Source organism: Gouania willdenowi, chromosome 6, assembly GCF_900634775.1.
Source record: "Gouania willdenowi chromosome 6, fGouWil2.1, whole genome shotgun sequence".
NCBI classification, from domain to species: domain Eukaryota; kingdom Metazoa; phylum Chordata; class Actinopteri; order Blenniiformes; family Gobiesocidae; genus Gouania; species Gouania willdenowi.
This window is the reverse complement of record NC_041049.1, coordinates 43,748,223-43,768,806: the sequence shown is the minus strand read 5'-3', so window position 1 is coordinate 43,768,806 and position 20,584 is coordinate 43,748,223. Positions and strand designations below refer to the sequence as shown.

The following is a 20,584-nucleotide window of genomic DNA, read 5'->3' as shown; positions in this document are numbered from 1 at the left end:
CGTTCCACCGCATGCCTCCGCGAAACCGAACAGTAGCTTGGTCCAGCGCGCTTGTCTTCTTTCAGTCTCCAAGCCGTAAAAGGACGCGCATTCGTTGTCATTTGACGCATTCGTTTAAGGACAGATGTACCAGGGATAGAAATATTTGCCCCTCCCCCTTTGCGATACCACTATCATGAATAAATTGTCGGATGATTTATCATCACACTTTTTAATATATGTATTTTACAATTATATGGATTTAGTTAAAAAAAATCCAGCACTGACAACAAACGTGATCTCTGGACGCCTCGTTCTGCTCCAGCCTGCATTTCCATAATCTACATGAAAATGTCGCCTTTAATTGCACACACACAGGTAAGGTATCATGTGGTTAAGTGGGAGTTCGTAATTATGTAAATAATTGGCCTGACCACAGCAAGCTGCTGCTCTCTGCACCCATCTGGAGGGTGACAGCGAGAGGGGGGATGGAGGGATGGAAAGGTGAAGAAAAGAAGGGGCGGAAGTAGGAGGAGGAGCATGAAAGAGAGGGAGAGAGAGGGAGAGGGAGAGAGGGAGCGAGGGGGAGAGGGAGAGAGGGAGGGCATTTCCAAGGAAAGACGATGAAGGATCGTGAGCTTCAAAGCACTGAAGGAAGGTGATAATGATCAAAGTGAGTACGGTAATATTTTTGTAACTAGTGAAGAAATTCCCACCAGGTGTAAAATAACAATCATTGCTGAGAGAATAGATTGTATGATCATGTCATTATTAGATTTAAAAGATCTTTAAAAAGAAGGATTTTTCTTTTAAATGTTTTTATATTAAAATTAGTCATATAATGTGACGTGACTGAAGCAAGTCATTTAAAACTAAATCATATTATCCTTTAAAAAAAAAAACAACCGATATGACATGTAACAAACTCAAGGCCCGGGGGCCAAATCTGGACCTTGAGAGCATCCAAATCGGCTCACAGGAGGAACATGAATCATGGTGTAAATTTAAAATACATCCAAATAAATGGTCAATGGACTAGATTTATATAGCGCTTTATCACCACACTGAAGCAGTCTCAAAGCACTTTACATATCACCTCATTCACCCAATCACTCTCACATTCACACACCAGTGGGACAGGACTGCCATGCAAGGCGCTAGTCGACCACTGGGAGCAACTTAGGGTTCAGTGTCTTGCCCAAGGACACTTCGACACATAGTCAGGTACTGGGATCGAACCCCCAACCTCTCGATCAGAAGACGACCCTCTACCACCTGAGCCACACAAATTCAATGAAACTCCACAATATCTGCAGGGCTCAATTTTCCCATGCTTATATTTAATCTTACATTGTTGATAGTACTCTCATTTTTTCCAAAATCCTGCAATTATTTCCCAAAAAACGCCTCAAATTATTCCACAAAATTGTCCCATATTAAAAACAAAAAAAAAATCAGGGAAATGTAATTAAAGTTCCTGCAGAGATTGAAATCTGTCACTTATTGTGTGGATATTACGTATTTGTGGTTTACCTACTTTACATATTATTTATACCTGGAGGTTCAAACTGTAGGGCACAATAATGTTAAATTGCTCATTTCCCTTGAATATTATTCTGTGTCTTACTTGAGATTAAACTTCATTTGTATCCAGCTCCAACATGCTTTTCCATGTTTTACTTTTTTAAGTTCATTGTTGTTTGAAAAGTCAACACTAGAGGCCGCTAAAAAGCACAATATGTTACCCAGCACCTCTCATGAGTGACTGAACTAATCTCTCACTAATTGAGGAATAATAAAGTAAATACAATAAATTGAAGATGCCAGATTTATAAAATGTATCTGAACTTTTCATTCTCATATTGTGCTCCTGATTGTAACGCATGTAGATAAAATAAAACTTAAAGTATTCACACTGGCCACATTTATGAACGTGTATGTGACTGTAAAGTTCAAAGTATCAGTGGTTCTTTTTTAGGATTGAAATAGATGTTGGTTCAACTGTTCCTTTGAGTAGAGGTTCTCAACCTTGGGGTCAGGACCCTATTTGGGGTTGCAAGACTTTGGGAGGGGGTCCCCAGCTTTCTTTAAGAAACTAAAAATATTTTTTGAACAACTTGATCCCATTTTGCTTTTTACTTCCACCAAGAGCGCAGCGTAGAAGCGGAGCAAAGCGAACAGCGGTGAGGTTATGATTTACCCTTTGTTTGTCTGTCTGTCATTCATTCTGTCAGTTAGCAAGATATATATATATACACCATTAATTTTCCCATCCACATTGTGGAACTTGTGATGATGCCAGAGTCAACAGCTCATTGTTGACAGGTAGTCATGGTAATCCTGAGTTTACCATGTTTCTGTGACCTGAGGGTGTTGGCTGAGCCTGAGCTGCTTGGCGGAGGTCTGCATTCTCTGAGTGCTTGTCTAGTTTTTACTGTTTTTCTGCAACTACACCAAACCATATTTTAACCTATTTTTATCACCTTTTTTGACATATTTTTGCTCCTTTTAATGCATTTTTATGACATTACTCCCATTCCTGCCATTTCTCCATCAAATTTGAATGCCTTTTCTGCACATTTGTCCCTTTCTACCTCTTTTCACCATTATTCATGCTTAACAACATTCACAATTCATCATGCCCATTATTTGTTTAAACTAATCGTTCCTACTTTTTTCCATCCCTTTTTAAGCCAACACTTTTAACCCTTTTTATCACTTGTTCTGTTCATTTTTACCCTCTTCAATTTTCAATTTTTAACCAATTTTTGTGATTTTCAAAATCCCATTTCACCACCTTTTCCATCATTTTGAGTAACTTTTAACCCAATTTATTTCTGATTAAAACAGGATTTGCATCTTTAAAATTACTATATTCTATGGCACAAATAATAATACTAAACGTCCTGGATAACAGTGGATATTATTCAGATGAATAAATAAATGTGGTTATCACAGATTCATAGAACAATGGACCATCATTTTACTGACTTTATAGATGAGCCCCAAAAATCTCTCCCCTTTATTCCTTCTTATAGATGACCCTGTCTACACATGACTGTTCTTCAATGTTCATGTCTGTGTTCAACCACCTTCAGGTACAGTGGGGGTCCCTGCTCTCTGAAGCCTTTATTTTGGGGGTCACCTGCTGAAAAAGTGGAAAACCACTTGGTTTCAGGATCGAGGATGAACTTTGAGGTCAAGAACATCTCAGTAAAAGTGAATTGTGTCCATGCAATGAGAGGAAAACTGTTCTAAATGTCCAGCAGAATTTAGAGTTTGATCATTAGAGGCTTCAGAATCTTCAGCGCTTTCAGTCGACGACACTCATCTGACAGCCGCACTTTGTGTTACCTTCAAAAGATTAATCCCTTCCCCGAGCCACGCGTCCTCAAGATGCCTACCTTCATTTCATCACATGTCAAAACAATGTGCTAATTAGCAGAGATGATTACAGTGGGGTTTGCATTGACACTCACAGCTGCACAGATGCTAAAGGAAACAGCAGCAGCTCCTTCACTCAGGCTAATATAAGAGAAGCTAATTCTCTCTGCAGGACATGAACCGAGCTGGAGCTGCAAAAGAGCAGCTCACATCAACACTCCCCACCCCGTTTCCTCGTCTCAGCCCCAGGCCAGAAACCATCACAGGACTAAACTGACAATGTGTGCGTGTGTGTGTGTGTGTGTGTGTGTGCACGCTGCTAAAATAGGCTTGAGGAAGAGAGAAGGGAGATAAAATAAAAAAGAGGGAGAGGGAGGAGGTAATAAACAGGATTAGTGCTTATCTTTACAGCACTGTGCGTTTGTGTTTGGGTGTATATGTTGAACTTGTGCGCATGTGTGTGTGTGTGTGTGTGATTTGCTCGAGGACCAAGTGACTGACTCCATCTTTACCTTTACCAATGCTTTCTATCCCTAAAGGTAGATTCTCCCTTTGGTACTTTAGCCTATTAGCCTACTCTCTCTCTCTCTCTCTGTGTGTGTGTGTGTGTGTGTGTGTGTGTGTGTGTATCAGACAGAAGATTCATGATGCTCATCCATCCATGTAATGCCATTGTTTGTGACACAGTGCCTGCTTGTAATCTACCTGACCAGAGCTAACAGGCTGCTATGCTACAGCTACTTTGGTCTGATGGGGAAGGAGGAATATATTTAAATAATCACAGCTGTGGGTTCATCATGGCTGTGTTGTAAATGTCATACTAACATACTGCTCATACTGGGTCTGACGTCAAAATGAGTATGTAGTGCGTTAGATAGTACATTACATTAGATAGTATGGAAAGACTGAGATACCCGAATGTATACTATATATGGGGACATATTTGATGCACTGTGAGCAAAATGTAAAATCATCTTGGGACCGGCTTCAAGCTAAAAATCAAACATCCCCTTTTCACAACAAAAGCATCTCTTCATGTTAGTTTTGAACCCTTTTGTAAACAGGGCTCTTGTTTTGATGTTTAACTGGAAGTTTTGTCAGTAGCAAAATAAAGGGTCTCTGAAAATCTCCAAAAAGTCGACATGAAATGTGTTTTCCACGAGTTTCATGGATCAAATGACCATATGTTGATATTCTACTTTTTTAGGTGGGAAAATTAGTAATTTAATCATTATTGTGCTCTATTTTGCCCTTCCACATATACATATATGATAAAATATGTATAGCACTGATAATATCAAAGAAATATGTGAAAGATTTCAGTCACTGCAGGATCTTCACTTTCAATTTATTTGATTTTGTGACCCATTTTTATGTAATTTGGCCAAATTATATGGTGTAATTTGAAGAAAATTGCAGGATTTGGGAAAAATTGAGAGTTCTTATTGCCTAACCTTTTAACAATTTGAGATTAAAAATGACTTTCAATATGTGATGTAAGTATTGGGAAATGTGAGCACTGGGAAACTTCAGAGTATACTTCAGTGGGAACGCTTATCATTTTAACCATACTATATATAGTAGACAGTATGTACCCATTGTTGTAGTTATAGTGTGTTTGTATGTGATTTCGAACACAGCCCATGTCTACACTTAAAAGCATAAAAAGTGACTTCCTGTGTATTTTTCTGCTTTTAAAAACAAACGTGGATGTTTTGGTGAATTTTTCCCATTTACTTCCCCCTTCATAGCAGATGAATAGATGGAGAAACAGAGCAGGAGGACAGAGACGAACAGTGCACGAGCTGCGTCTGTTTGTGTGTAACTGCGGCGGCATACAAATGTGTGTGTGTGTGTGTGTGCGTGCAAGTGCCTGTGTGTGTGATGGATAGAGGGCTTTATGAGAGAGGAATAGGCTAATGACCGGGTCTCCAGAGGCACTGAGATTCCTGGAGCTATTACTGCTGGAGTTCATAATGGCCTCTGTGCTTGGCCTCTTTTACACGCTGCTTAATGGGGGATCCTACAGTCACACGGCCAAGTACAACCCACCCTGAGAATACACACACACACACACACACACACACACACACACACACACACACACACACACACACACACACACACACACACACACACACACACACACACACACCTCAGTGTGCTCTGACCCCTCACACACACCAAACACAACAAACACACAGGGCAGCTTCTCCTTCATCTTCATACAGTTTTTTTTTTTACGGTACACACACACACACACCACGTACACACTCGTGCACACACACACCTGTGTATAATGCCTCAAAGGATGGAGGTGAGACACCTACCTCTGAGAAAACTGAGAGTGTCTGCCTGCAGAGTGCAGAAAAACCATAAATCATGTCAGGCTACACTGGTCTCAGCAGACACTGAGCACTGTACTGTGCACACACACACACACACACACACACACACACACACACACACACACACACACACACACACACACACACACACACACACACACACACACACACACACACACACACACACAGAGAGAATAGAAACTGTCTTATTCTTTTAACCTTAGATTTTTTGTTGTTTGCATATAAGAACCTGTGTGTGTGTGTGTGTGTGTGTGTGTGTGTGTGTGTGTGTATATCACTGAATACATCACAGATAAAACACCTGAGGGGAAACATTGAGGCTTTTTTTGGTGCCACTGTGGTTGTAAAATCCTGGAAACACTTGAGGAAAGATGAGGGGAAGCATTAAGAAAAAGAGGGGAAAACCTGCAGATGGAGGAAAAGGATGGACAAAGCAGGCAGAAATGTGCACTGCGAGGAGCAAACAGCTGTTAAATAGCTGCAAAGTGGAGCAGCTGCTTGGAAGACGAGAGTAGAGAAGAGAAGAGGAGAGGAGAGGGATGGGGAGATGAAGGGATGAATGATCAAGAAAGACAGAGACAGACAGGCCCATGGGAGATGCTGAAATAGACTAAATGAAGCAGGCTGCACACATGCACAGCACAAGCTGATGGATGAATAAGATTAACACATTCACTACTTCTTTATGTACTTTCTTTTTGCCCTAATGTTTAGTAAATATCTAGAAAAAGGAAAACCAGGAAAACTAAGAAAACTACGTTATAATTTAATTAAATTAATTCTTAGTAAAAGGGAGATAATTCATTCAAAACAATTTATTTGAATAAACTCTGAAAATACCAACCACAATTAAAGTACTCACATATGGAGTACATCTACTCAATATTGGTTTACTAGTGCGCGAATGCACTTTACTAGTGAAGTAGGAAGTCTCACTATTACTGCAAATATAAGCTTTATAAGCCATAGTGGTGTGGGGGAAAACAAATTCAAGCTTGCCATTGGCTTTCAAACCCAATTGTAACCAATCAGGGAGCTGGATTTGGTTTTAATCCCTCCTACTTCCTTTGCATTACATCTAGTGGTGCAAATGAAGTAGAGGGGGAACGCTGCTGGAGACCATACATTGTTTTTTACTCCATCACAAACATTTGGTTTGTTGACATATGGCCATGAGACTAGAACTTCATAAATGTTTTAAGCAGCGCATTGTGGGATTCAGAGTCCCGTAGAACAGTTTTTCTCAAATGGGGGTACGTGTACCCCTAGGTGTACGTGATGGCACTACAGAGGGAACTTGAGAGAGTGGAAAATTAACAAATGAAAGCATTAGAAAAATGGGGTTTTGCATTGTTTATCTTTAGTTAAAAATGAAAATGATAATGATAATGGAAATGATCTTAGAAAATGAACTGAAAATATAAAAATCAGCCTTGGTCCCACAATTGGTGGGAGATGACCGGAAATTATAAAAACAAAACAAATCTATTCATATAAATACTGTTTGATTCTACTTTACAAAGTGAGATTCTTTAAAATGTGTTATCATTAATTTCTTCCATCATTATGCTCTATAGTTGTTTTTTGATGGTACAATAAAATGTTGTGGTCAGACTAAGGGGTACTTGGATTCAGAAATAGGAGGAAGGGGGTATTTGAGCTAAAGAAGTTTGAGAACCACAGCCGTAGAAGAATGCAAAGGCAAAGCGATATTTTTTATTCAAAGGAGCGGTATTATGAAAAATATCACTTTATAATGGTTTTCCTACAGTAATATACATCCCTTTAGCCTCATTCAGAGGGCCAAAGTTGAAAAAGTTCAGTTTCCTCCCTCTCTTGTTATTTCACATTTTGTAAAAAGTCAACTTCAAACAGTTGGATTTTCCCCCTTCGCTGACAGCAGCAAGCAGAAATTCTTCCTCCGGAGCAGTTCCATTTTTAGTACCCGTTATATCACCTCATATTGCCTTTGACTTGATCTGACGTGTCTGTGACCCAATGCGGCGCAGCGGTTGGACAAAACAAATGATTATAACCTTAAACTGACTTTTCCTGTGGTTAGGAAATTAGAGAAGAAGAAAGCGATGTTGCAGCTCTGATGAGTGATTCTGATTCTGAAAACAGCTCATACCTCTGCTGCTGCTGCCGCGAGTTTGGGAAAATAAACCTCAAATACTATGTCGATGGGGTTCTTAGAATGAATGGAGATGGGTGAAAAATAGTATAATACCTCACCTTTAAACAATTAGTACCACCCCAGGTTGTAGGGGGAAATTCAAATTAATGCCTTGATTATGGGCGTTGCTCCTATAGTTGCTAAGACACGCCCAGTCACATCAGCTCCGCTCTCACAGCGCTGCACAGTTCCACGTGGAGCTGTCGATCAATGCTGTGTAGTTTTACAGCGGTTGGCAACCAAGGCAAGGAGCATTACCGCCCAGGGAGGAAACCTTGTCCCTCCTCCCATCTTTTATAGAAGGGGCGGGGCCAACACTGACGGTTAGTGACGTCACTGGTCTAATCTCAGCCCATAGCAAAATTAAATAAAATCCAACCCATAGAGGGCAGTTACTCTGACATTTTACAACTGAATACGCTCAATTTAATTACTTAGACTAAAATGTGAAGGGTTTGACTATAGGATCAATAAACTACATTACTTAATACCCAATCATATATGTATTCAGCAGAATAAAGTGGTTTTAGGTTGGATTTACACCTACACATCTTTCAATCTCCATGTTTCACTGACATGTTCTGTCTCCCCAGACAAAAAACTGCATTATAGAGATTTTCAAGGTTAGTCATAATAACATGGCATCATCACGCCATCGTGGCATTAAAGGACACTTCACGTTTTAACATCATTAGGAAAATAAAAAGGAGAGTGTGAGGTTATTTCACTTGTTGCGCTCTGCAGGCGGCTTGTAATGGTGACACTGCGCCTGTATGTGGCGCAGTGTGAGGGAAGCAGACATGGTATAGGAGGGTGTTTGATGATTACTGGGGAGAAGTCAACACGTCCAGGCTGAGGTCTCATCTTCCTCTCCGTGTCTCTCCAGGGAGCATCAGGAGCAGGTGCTCGCCTCCTGCCTCACACCTCCCCCCCCTCTCTCTCTCTCTCCACACACACACACACACACACACACACACACACACACACACACACACACACACACACAGTTAATGACTTGTCCTCACTCACGTCTCCGACTCGGTGTGTGCGCGTGCTGAGATCAACCCGTGCGTCTTTACGCACTGAGCCGTCATTTATCCACACGACGATGCGCGCGAGCCGAGGATTTTCCTTGCTTCGGTGAGACGGTGAGTTTGTTTCCTTTGTGCAGTCTTTGAATGGAATGAATGGTGCTTTGTTGACATCGTGTTAATCTTCTGATTTTAAAGATGAAATGAATCGCTTTAATGTAAACGATCGTTTTCAGTAAAAAAAAAAAAAGCAAACAAACAAAACAACAACAACAAAGAAAACTTCTTCCTTATTTCATTCTGCTGTTGTCGTGACGTTTCTGTCATTTCCTCAGTTTGCACTTGTGGTCTGTGCTGTCATCCTGTCACTGAGGGTTCAGGTTATTCAGAGTTAAACGGTGGTTGATGACCACTAAAGTGTGTGATTATTAGTTTACAACCGGTTCAGTTAGGCGAATTACTGCTATTTCATTTATTTCCAACGTGTGGGGTGCGGCCCTGTGGGCAACAGTGATACTTATTATTAGGGCCACATTAAAATAAAATAAAATAAAAATGGACACTAGGAGATTAAAGTCGTTATATTTCGAGGATAAAGTTGTTATTTTATTAGGATAAAGACCTAATTTAGTAAAATCCTAATTCATGAGATTCAATTCATAATATTTCAAGATTATAGTCGTGATATTTTAAGATTAAAGTCATAATATTATGAGATTAACGTTGTTTAATATTTTGAGAATAAAGTCGCAATATTTCGAGAATAAAGCTGTAATTTTATGAAAATAAAAATGATTTACAAACAGGATGTTATGTGTGTTGCGGTAACTCATTATGGAGAATGTGGAACATTTAGTGAGATGATATTTCTCTTCAGGTTTCACACATAGTGAAATACTGAGCCTTTTGGCCCCTCATCACCTCACTGTTATCTGTTTAAGGACTTTAAAGTGACTGCAGACGTTTGCGTTTGTTCAGACTAAAGAACCGGAGCAAATAACCTCTTTTATTGTGGAGGAGGAAGTGGATGGAAGTGGTCGACTTCAGGGCTATTGGTGTTAGTTGCGTTCACTTCAACAGGGAATTCTGAGCGCTATACCATTACAAGTTTTTTTTTTTCTTCATACAGCTTTATTCTCATAAAATTACCACTATATTTTCAAAATATTATGAATTTATTCACGAAATACTACAACTTTATTCTCGAAATATTACAAATTTATTCTTGTAGTGCTCAGATTTATTTTTATTTTCATGTGGCCTTAATAAACCCTCATAACTTACAGTCATTTGTTGTTTAATGTTTGGGTTCAATATGAAGTTAAATTTTGATCATTTTGATTTTTTTTGTTCCACACATTCAGATTTGTGTAAATAACAATGAAAGGGTAAAATAGCATTGAAACAAAGTTTGCATTGTTATTTACATTAGATGAATATCTATGAATATATAAATCCAAATGTGTTAGAGGAACGCTGTGTTGGTGTCCTGACAGAAACAGCCATGGATTCCTGTTGTGTGACTTTCTGGTCAAACTTGTCAGTGATTAAACACATCTGCCTGTTTACTCTGGGTAAACCTAATGAGCAGGAAGACAGACCTGAACCACAGGCTGTTCCCTGATACTGCTTCTGTCCCTTCATGGCACCCATGGGAGACAGAAGAGTCGCCCTTTAATCTGGGACCTTTAACAGCCGCTGCATTGTTTGGCTGAGATAGACGCCGCCGGGTGTGTTAGCAGCAGTCAGGCGGATCCCGCTGCTTTTGTGTGTGTGTGCATGTGCATGTGTGAACTATACCTGCAGGCACACACACACACACACACACACACACACACACACACACACACACACACACACGCACACACACACACACACACACACACACTCCATGCACCATGTGCTGCTGCTGACCTGCTGGAGACCAGCTGCTCAGCAGGGGTCACTGAGTAAACCTCTAATCTCTTTAATTACTCACCCTCATATAGATACTGTACACCCAGTAACCATCACACACACACACACACACACACATGCAGGCAGGCACGCACACACACAAAAACAATGACGGTGCCTATTGACTATCTTGTACTTTTAATATTACTAGTGAATAAATGTTTTTTGAGAAGGGATGAGCACCTTTCACATTTGAACTGATACGGTACCAATACCCGCTACGTGGGAATCGGCATCAATACTCAACGGTATCAAAATTTTATGTGTTTACTTCTCAATATGTAAACTTTAACAAATAAAAAAAATAAAATAAATAATAATAATGGCTTAGATTTATATAGCTCTTTTTTCAAGGAGACTCAAAGCGCGTTACAGAAATCATTATTCATTCACACCAGTCACTCACATCAGTCATACCTGTAGTGGTAAGCTACATTGTAGCCACAGCTGCTCTGGGGCATACTGACAGAAGCGTGGCTGCCATTTCACGCCTACTGCACCTCTGACCACCACCAACATTCATGCACAATTCATACGAGGCAATGTTGGTAAATTGCCTTGCCCAAAAAAAACAATGACAATGACAATGGATAGAGCGGGATTCAAACCCCCAACCCTTTGGTTATTGGATGACCCACTCTACCACTGAGCCATGATCGCCAAATATATCAAAATAACATCCAACTGTTTGTATTGTAACATCGCAGTTGTTTCACATATTTCTTCCACATAAAAACCCTTTACTACAACTATTTAGTGTTTTTTCTTCTTTTCTTAAGAATGCACAAATGCAGCTCACCTTGATGGGAAAAGGTTCTCCTTGGTTTTTATAAAGGGAGTCACCGTTGCAGCTGCCATTTTAATATCCCACCCTAAACAGCTCCACTTCCTTGCCTCTCCCAATCTACCAGATGCCACGCCTCTACTTTTCTGCTCGCGTATTGCAGAACATAACAAGGTGTCGCATTGATATAGGTCTATGGTTCAGGTAAGAGCCAAAATCATATTTACCTGTTTGCTGTTGTGACGCGCGGCCTTGTTTCCGTGCACAGTTCCACATTCACCTTGATTGACAGACTACGCTACAGAAAGTCGAAGCCTATTAGCCGAGCGATCACAGTGCTAGTTTCCATTTGTATAGGGGTCTATAGGACGAAGGCGGGACTTATATACATTAATGTATATGAATGACCACCGGCAGTAGACCACATTAAAAGACTAGTTGGGTATTTTTTCGCATTTCAAAAGAATCATACATAAACATAGATTTCTCAGAAACTCTGAATATTAGCTTTAATGCATCTTAGGGTGCTTTCACACCAGTTTAGTCCCGGACTTTGTCCAAATCAACGTAGGACAGCAGGCTCTCATCTATGGGTCAAAACAAGCACTTAAGAGTGCAAAGAGACTTATTCCTTCTGCTTTTGTTCTTTCACATTCACAATGGAGCAGAAATAAGTTGTCGTTCTTTTGGTTGTTTTAATGCCCTATTTTGTGCCGTTGCTGGCTCTCCTACCATCCCGTGGGCTCTACGTCATCACCAATACTTCCTGTGTTTGATCCGCTCCGAGAGCGGTTGTGTTCACGGCGCTCCTAATTGCTCTAGACTTAGATTGGAAAGGCTCCAAGATAGACCAAAACAATTGCTCTCGAAGTCGCCTGTTTGATCCTAAAACTGTATCTGCATCACCAATGTTAAGGCTATTTATTCTCCTTCTGTTGCTAGGTGCAGACGATGAGTCGCTAACGTGTGTTTAACCACACGCTTCCTTAGATTAGAAGTATTCCCTCCGCTGGCCTTGCACTTTGCATCAGGAATGTCTCAGCGAGGTTATCTGCATTGCATTTTGAAAAGTGAAGCCAAACCTTCGACTGTACCTGCTGAACTCGTACCTACTCACGTCATTACGCTCTTGTGCGTGCAATGCTGTGTTCAATGAGGCCTGGAAAACTGCCTACTCTATCACTCCCTCACAGTCACAAGATTGCGTTTAGTTAACGAAACATGGTACGGTTTTGTAAAGTTTTTCTTTTACCTTCTGCCCGATTCTTTTATTGGACAGCTCGACAACAGATAACAAGAATAGTACTGTTTCATTGTAGTTTAATTGTAGTTATAGTCACAAGTAAAGTTTCATGCAACACAGCTCACACGCAGGTGGCTAGCAGGAGAAGGTGTGTGTCCAGAGAATTGGGAGTAGACATTTTATCTTCTTGGGCTGGGTGTAGTTTGGTTGGTTCAAGACGTCTGGGCCAGTTATAAGTCACACCACAGGCCGACCCCTGCAACTGTGATTTATATCCACAAAATGTGGGTGTGTGGGCGTTGAGTCATGGTGACATGTAGTTAACATGCAACAAGCCTTCAGAGATAGGAGTTGAATATATTTCAGGTTTGACTTTACTAGAATTCGGTCAGTGCTTTTAAAAGTACTTGTCCCTATTTTTGAGATGCGGCTGCTCAAAAATACCTCAGTGTAACTTGTTTGATGATTCTGTTTTACCTGAGAGTGTATTTGTCAAGTCCAGAGTTACTTCCCTGTTTGTATTGTAAAAAGCAGTTGAAAAAGAAAGCTCACTTTTATTTACATAAGTAAATGTGCATGGTGTCGGTCAACAAAAAACTGGTTGAACTTCAAGTACAGATTTAAGGTCTATTGTCGTCTTCCTCCCACAATATTAAAGCTTTAGTTTCAAAACCAGCCCTGCTACTTTAAATCTGCCATCTTCCTTTTAGTTTTGTCCTTTTCACTTTTAACCTTTGTTCATATTAGTTAAAGTTTAAAGTTTTGGAAAATACAAATAATACAAATTGTGGAAAGTCACAATTTGTGTTAAAAAATTATCTGAAGCTAAAAAGCCACTGGTTCCAGGAAGAGTAATTAGCAGTAGTTCATTTGTATGTACATTTGTTTGAAACTTTTGAATAAGAAAAGCATAAGTTTGAGTAGAAATTGCCATACATAAAAAAAAAAGCCAGTTCAAGGCTTTTGGCTATAATCATCACATACTGGTAACAGACTGAATACAGTTTGTTTCAACCAAAGGCACCTCTAACCTTCAATGGACTTATTTTAAAGCTGCTGGGACGATAATTAACATTTTCTTATACTTCAGATGAAGACAGTTTAGGCCTCATAGATCAATACATTGAAAAACGTGAGTATTTAGTCGCAAAACAAATTTCAAAGATTAAAATTTAGGGTTTTTTTTACTCCATCACAAACAATGTGTTTGTTTACAAATGGTCATGTGACTTTAGTTTTGGATAAGTGATATGACATCATAATATTCTGTATTCGGGCATTTCCGTTGAAAGCCACAACTTCAACCTCTGTCATTGTTTAGGCACAACTGTCAAGCCCTGAAAACAGAAGTAATGTCACTTTAGCAGCGTTTTCAGGTTCAAGTTTGAATATCTTAAAAAGTTGAAAATAAATAAGTTGTCATCCATTTATTTTCACGCCACTGACTTACACAGATGTTTCCTTTTCGACTAGTCAACTAGTTTATTACACATGGTTTTTCCGGCACAATGTAATGCATAAGAACAGAACATTGTCTTTAATAATATTGTGTGCATTTAATTAAAAACATAAAAATCTTAGAACATCCTCTGCATACAAAGTTGTAACTAGAAATACTAGTGGGATGTGCACACTGTAAGAGAGTTGAGCAGATATCTCCTGGAAGAAAGCTAAAGATCACTGGAATCAATGTGTGGCTTTTCTAAGCAATCATTTAGTTTAAAGCGCTGAACAACAAACGGTTGGACAATAAACATTCCTCACTGCTTAAACGGAGCAGCTGTGTAATCATAAACAGGATCACAATGGATTAAAACCACACCCAATACTCTGACTTTTAATGTCTGTCATGCACTCGCTTGCTCTCGTATACCTTTGCACGTACACACACCTCACACTGTCATCTCTTCCATCATGTGGAGTCCTGTAGATCAGTGGTTCTCAAACAGTACCCCCTTTCTCTTATTTCTGAATCCAAGTACCCCCTTAGTCTGACTACAACATTTTGTATAGAAAACTATTTAAAAACAACTATAGATCTTAATGATGGAATGAACTAGTGATATCATACTTTTTAAAGAGTCTCATTTTGTAAATAAGTGGAAAGAATCAGTATTTAGTGCAGTTTTTTTCTAGAATTAGATTATTTTATTTATTTTTTATTTTTTTCCTGAATTTTAGTTGAACTAGATTTATATTTTACACATTGAAAGTATAGACATACAGTTGTTTAAGATTGTGTGTTTAAAAAACAAAACCAAAACCAAAAATCTATTATAATTTTTCAGAAATTTCAGGCGACCCCACATGGGGTCATGACCCCAAGGTTGAAAAAACACTGATTTAGTGACTCCTGAATAGATTTACTTCTGTATTTTGTATAATTTCTGGTCATGTCACACTTGAGGTGGGACCAAGACTGACACTTTATTTGTTAATTTTCCGCTCTCTCAAGTACCCCCTATAGTGCAATCGCGTACCCCTAGGGGTACACGCACCCCCATTTGAGAAACACTGCTGTAGATGGATGCAATGAAGTGTTTTTACTTCATTCTTACTGTGACTTCTTGTGTTTTTTTGTGGGACTCCACATCCCACAATGCAACGTGGAAAACTTTTCCAACAATGTGATTAGGAGAGTGTTGAGTCGAGATGGAAACAAGCGTTTGAGCAACCATTACTTCTTTTGTTTTTCAAGCAAATGATCTTCGATTTCCTAATCTGCTCAAAACGTTTTTTGACTCCAGTCATTTTAAACTCATGGGCGAAATGTTTGTGAAAGTCCTAAAAAATGATTACGCTGTGCTCCAGCCCTAATCAGTATCAGTTCTGCTCTCATTCGTTCACACACACACACACACACACACACATACACACAATAATAATGGTGTCGCTCTTTCAGCTTGAACATGACAGTCGGGCACAGTGTTGGCGGTTTTACAGGTTTTCCTACACAATGAACACATTAATTACAATCTGCACTTTGTACTCAGCCAACACCTGTCTGACAGGCTAGTTAGCATCTGCCTGTAAACCACTCTGCACACACACACACACACACACACACATGCACTGTTTGTTCAGATGTTTGAGGCCTTGCCATGATGGGGTTGGCACCTGGTGTGCAGAGCTGCTGTAGTGTCAGTGTCCTGTGATTTGGCTCAGATTGTTTTATCTTTTCACATATCTTCTTTTTCACATCAGGGAGGGGGAGACTGAGGCCCTGTTTACACCACACCACAACGTTTTGCTTCTCTTTCCGTTTTTTTTTCCAAAAGGTCCTGCATTCACACGCCAACGTTTTCAAAATGTTTACATGAGATCGCAAAAAACATAAAGAACTATATAGTATACATGTCAGGCCAATAGATGGCGGTGGGATTTTGCAATGAACCAAAATAAACACGTGAATAGACACTTCTTCCGAACACAAATAAGAGTGGAGCTTCATTTTTTTTGTTTTTTTTTTTGTTCCAAACGATTTAATTCCGCATTTAAAAAAAAGGAAAAACAAATTATCGTCCGTGAATATCTTGTGGAAAGCAGCTACTTTCTAAATACAAATGTCCATATCCAATGTCAGCGAACATGGAGGTCTTGTCAGCACTACGACGTCTCCATCTTGTATCCATGTTTCTCCAGCTCAGCTCTCAGCTGATTGGAGAAATCGTCCTCAACATTGTCATCGTCCCAATTATCCTCCCAAACATGAGCATCTTCGTCTTCATCCAGTCCCGTCCAGTCCTCAGCTGGGAATTCTTCAAAATCATCATCCTCCTCCAGTAAACCCAGGTCTACGGTTGGTTTTTTCTCCGTCATATTAGCTGCTTCACGCCGTGTCTTTGCTGTTTGCTATCGAGCGGTTCAGGGTTTTAAAAGGGACAAACAAACAATAAAAAATCTGTTGATTTTCAATTGTTGATTAAAACCGAAAGTCCTGGGGTGGTGTTTAGCTCAGTGGGTTGAGCGCCCGCCCCATGTACGGAGGCTGAAGTTCCTCACCTGCAGCCGGTCCAGGTTCGATTCACGGCCTGGGACCCTTTGCTGCGTGTCATTCCCTGCTTTCTCTGATCCCTTTCCTGTCAAGCAACTGTCATATAAAGGCCACTAGAGCCCAAAAAATCCTTAAAAAAAACCAAAAAAAAAAAACCAAAAGTCCTTTATCTTCCTCTTGTATTTAGCTTTTTTGGATGAAAAATAGTGTGACAACATAACGTCCCGATCAGTCGTTCACTGTCAAAATGGCTAACACTCGGCTAGGGGTCACGTGAGGAGGTCCCTATGCTTGAACGGACTTGGAGCGGAACGTTACATAGTGGTCTCCTGTAAAATTTCCATTTCCCAGAATCCTTTCCCCACAATCCTACAGTTCCCACAATCCTTTGCGCGCTGTTTACTTTTTCAGTCATGGCGTCCTACAGTGACGATGAGGAAGAGGAGCTGCTTTGGAGCCTAGTTGACCAAATCTACCCGATCTTTTCTCTGTGCGGGACGCAAAACAATTATCTGTGGCTGAGCTGAGCGCTCATTGTGTTACAGAGAAGGGTGATGGGTTGACGGAAATTCGTCGTAGAGATGGAAAACTTTAAACCCGGTTATATATCAATCTTCTGATCTGCCACTATAACATAATTTAAATGCAAACACCTCTTAAGGGGGGTTTCTCAGCAATTTTTAGGTGCGATTAAAAAACAGATTAATTAGATTGATTAAATACAGAGCATAATTCATTAATCGCAACACTTCTTTAATCTCTTGACAGCACTAGACAAAACGCTACAAAACTTCTGCATTTTCACTTAAAAATGTTGTTGTGTAAACAGGGCCTGAGCCTTACACCACAGAAAAGACCGATAACACCGTAAAGCAGAAGTGAGGCATGTGCCACTGCCTCACATGATGAGGAGACAAGTTCAGTGGTTAGAGGACAGGGAACGGGTGAGTGAGAGAGGAAGGGCACCCTGCAGGTGGGAGGAGAGGGAGGAGATGACCTAAAGTTCAAAGAGGGGGGTGTGGTGGTGGGGGGACAGGAGCCTTGATGTCTCTGACTCGGGTTCAGTTGTAAGCTGAGCTGGTGATGAAGCAAAGGCTTGTCACTAACATCTTGACTTGGTTATGGTTGCAGTGTAAACCCGGCCCACTGTAAAACACTCTCCTCCTCTTCTTCCTCTGTGTTTGAAGGTGTCGCTTCCCGCAGCGTGTTCTTTTTCTGCTCCATTTGTCCCCAGAACCACAAACGCACGCTGGCTTGTTGTCTCCCTCGGGGATACGTACATACGTTTTGTGACGCACACAATGCCCCGATTGCTGAGTCAGCTGATTTGCATTTGTGCTTCCCTTTGCACGCTTTACTTATCTGCAAAGTGTGTGCATTTGTGTGTCTGTTATTTAGGGAGATATCACCGCCGTGTCAGATGTTGGTGTTAATTTGTTCACCTTTGCTGTGAGCGCAGGAGAGAGGCTGTAGCGTTGTTTATGGGCTGTAAGGACGTGTTAAGTGTTTCTGTGTGAGCTGCCGAGTGACTGTGGCTAGTAAAGCCATTTAGCGGGCCCTGGAGTAACCCTGGAGACTGCTGGGTTGACGCCACTCTGACTGCTATTACAGACAAATTTAAGAGGCAGTAAAACATTTGGCTACTTTTCTTCTGCTCTACCTTTCTTTTTTCTCTCTCTGTATGGGAGCAGATTCAAGAAAACCTCCGCCAGCCATTGTAACAACAACAGTAGGTGTTGCTGTTACAATTAGTGTCCACTGTTGGAGCACAAAAATAAGGCCTTAAAACCTAAATCATGCATACTGTGTGTGTGTGTGTGTGTGTGCGTACGTGTGTGTGTTCCTGTGAGAACTTTATTAACGCTTAAACATTAATGAGATTGTTTTTGTTTGTGTTTATGAGCAGTTACCCAACCTTACACTAATAATGACTGTACACACACATATTGAGCTGACGGAGCACAGCAGGTCCTCCCCTGATGACTATACAGTCCTTCAGTGTGTGTCTGTACAGGCGCCACACACACACACACACACACACACACACTGGTCGTAGGTGGCTCATTCCATGTCATTTCACAAATGGCCCACGCACTTTGGTTTCAAAATGTTTACCAATTGTTCCTTAATCATTGAATAGACACACTGTGAATTTTTAGTTTGATTGGATGAATCATAAACTGTAAAAAGAATGGATGACGCACGCTCAGTGAAGCTTTTATTTTTAGAGCTCCCCCTGCTGACTGGTTGCAGTATAGGTCATTAACCCCGCCTCCTTTTTTTTCCCTTTGTTTTTTCTTTGCTGTCAAAGGTCAACGCTACAAGAAGTGTAATATTTTTAAGACAGCAGTGCATGTTTTGTTATTGTAATTAAATACGTGAATTTATTTTATTGCATAATTGTATATAATATACTGTATGACGATGATTGACAGCTGCGGATCTTGCGTAGCTCTCTTTGTGAATAGCATAAGCAGTTACATCATAAAGGAAAGCCGAGACGCCATTAAACTTTTCTGTTGAGTTTTTTCGTCTTCTTTGTGCTACTAGTACTAGTGCTAGCCTCTATGATCTGATCATCTGAACAAAACCTTGGTAGAATTCCCAGACGGGAAAGATACTTAAGTTTGTGGCGTAGCTGGGCTGCATAAGTAATCAAGGCAGTACGTTAAGTGGGCGGGGCGTGTTACCAGAGCTCCTCCCGCCAGACCCCACTGCGCAGACTCTGGCTCCAAATGACGTCAAATTTGCAAGATGGCAGCGCCCCTATGAGCTGTATTTTGGCTTCAAGAACGTCGAGTGGGAACAGCTACAGTGCACGCCCACTGGGGTGAATACGTTTTGAGATAGGGCCCATTTAGTGAGGGGGGTATGTCGTACGTCCTTATTTTTCTTCTATTTTCAGCTTCCAGTATCTCAGAAAATTACACCACATAGGAAACTGAAATTTGGTTTAGTTATACAGCTCCACCTACTCTCACAATGTACAAAAAGATCTGCTCTACATCCTATCTAGTGGGGCCCTCTAAATTAGAAAAAGTTAGTCTGGGTTTGGGTCTGGAACATATTTGGGCCTTCAGTAAACAACTTAGCATATGCCTCAGCTCCATGTAATTTAATCTGCTTTGAGCTATGGACTGTTCACATCACTAATGATTAGTCACATACATGCATTGGTTCTTGGGTGATATTCTCTTGAAATCCGATTTATTTTAATTTATATATATATATATACTATTTTATTAGCCCAAATTTGCTTGTGGAAATATGATAAAAACCAGATCTTTGTATTAATTTATATAAGAAGAAGGACGATTCTTTCTTGGGATATCATTTTTTTTTCTTTATGCAACTTGTTTATTTTTATTTTGGACCCCAACTTTGGGCTACTTCACCACTCCTGGATATTGATAATCCTTTACATGAGGTCATTGTAGCTTGCAGTGTGTGGGCTGTCTCTCATCATAACACACAGAGCCGTCGCCGGCTGGTTTTGTTCACTTGTGCATACATTAAATCACATTTGTGACTTTCAGTTCATCAAAGCTAGGTGACAGTTTAGCGAAATATTAGCATAGCATACTGTATTATTAAACACGCGACAGACTTTAGAAGCATGTCTACGTGACAACAAGGAACCTAGAGCTATTTTAGCCACGTGACCTCTG

At 40.3% G+C, this 20,584-nt stretch overlaps 1 protein-coding gene and 1 pseudogene across 5 annotated transcripts in view; one reads left to right on the top strand and one right to left on the bottom strand.

Annotated features, from left to right (window-relative positions):
* LOC114464656 (genetic suppressor element 1-like) overlaps positions 1–20,584 on the top strand; it is a 70,828-nt gene that overhangs the window by 12,450 nt on the left and 37,794 nt on the right. Inside the window, exon 1 of one of the 5 annotated variants that reach the window (XM_028449071.1) lies at positions 8,698–8,810. The exons of 2 other annotated variants lie outside the window; for them this stretch is intronic. The gene's annotated coding sequence lies outside the window, so the exon portion shown is untranslated. Of the gene's footprint in view, positions 1–8,697; positions 9,057–20,584 lie in introns of those variants that run through there. 2 more of the 5 variants (XM_028449069.1, XM_028449067.1) reach the window with 2 other exon arrangements.
* On the bottom strand, positions 16,449–16,782 carry LOC114464663 (26S proteasome complex subunit SEM1 pseudogene; annotated as a pseudogene).